This window comes from Sinocyclocheilus rhinocerous, unplaced genomic scaffold, assembly GCF_001515625.1.
Source record: "Sinocyclocheilus rhinocerous isolate Xijiao unplaced genomic scaffold, SAMN03320098_v1.1 scaffold1925, whole genome shotgun sequence".
NCBI classification, from domain to species: domain Eukaryota; kingdom Metazoa; phylum Chordata; class Actinopteri; order Cypriniformes; family Cyprinidae; genus Sinocyclocheilus; species Sinocyclocheilus rhinocerous.
Genome location: NW_015656005.1, coordinates 40499 through 41838, shown reverse-complemented (window position 1 = coordinate 41838; position 1340 = coordinate 40499).

Sequence of the window (1340 nt, the reverse complement as noted above, 5' to 3'; positions counted from 1 at the left end):
AAAACAGCATATGCTGGTCATGAGCAGGAGCTAGTTGTTTAGGACTTAGTTGCTTAGTTCATGACCAGTTAAGAACCAGCTTAAACCAGCAGCCATGCTTCAAAACATACCTAACCAGCATATGCTGGTTTTTTCAACAGGGTAAGACATAACAAAAAGACACTTTCTCATTTATAATTTATCTTAAATCTAATTTTGTTTTAAAAAATCGTGAGAAAATCGTATCATGAAACCAGTATCGTGAATCGTCATCGTGAGTTGAGTGAATCTTTACATCCCCTACTTGTAATGTCCTGTTTTACTAAAATTAATTACCATAATTACTAAAATAATTCGTGTCAAATTGAATATATGCGGTAACTGCATTCAAAATAATGAACATGTTTAATATGCATGTTTAAATAACCTTTTGCTCAATCATGCGATTTATCGTGTCCTCTGGCACTCCACGATTGTGAAGGAAGTTATACAGTTCATCCTCCTCCGCCATTACTGCGATGATCTTGGCCCACTTTTCTCTGCGTTTGCTCCCGCCAGCTTTGACTTTCCTGTTGCGTTAAGTTAAAATGTGGCCGATGTACAAATGTCCTATGGGCAAAAAAGTCTTCTATCTATTCTGCAGTAGGTTCTACTCTTATCACGGACAGCAACAACAACAATAATAGATAAAATAATATTAATAGCCACAGTAGTGGTACCTGTAGTAGTGCTAACGCAGTGCAAGCCAAGTTGATTAAAAATTTTTTTGATCGGGCCAATAAAGGTCAAGCAAAATAGGCCATCGAAGAAGAATTAATAGGCGATAATATGATTGTTTAAAGTTAACAAATAAACAAAATCTAACAGATAAAAAGCTGGCTGAAAGAGCAATACTGGCAATTAGCACAAAAACTCTGCGATATTGGAGCACCAACTTGTAAAAGTGCTTAACAGTAGGTCAACTAAAATGCGTTCTTTAATTGAGTCTTATTCTGCCCTCTAGTGGCTTATATTGAAATTAATACAAACCTTAACATAATGAGACTTATGTCGAAATAACGACCTATTATGTCGAAATAACGAGTTATGTCGAAATAACGACTTAATATCTCGAAATAACGACTTATGTCGAAATAACGACTTATGTCGAAATAACGACTTAATATGTCGAAATAACGACTTAATATCTCGAAATAACGACTTATGTCGAAATAACGACTTAATATCTCGAAATAACGAGTTATTATGTTGAAATAACGAGATACGTTTTATTTTTTATTTTTGTCGTTAAAACGAGAAAAGATGTAGTTTTAACGAGAAAAGATGTAGTTTTAACGAGAAAACATCTCGTTATTACGAGA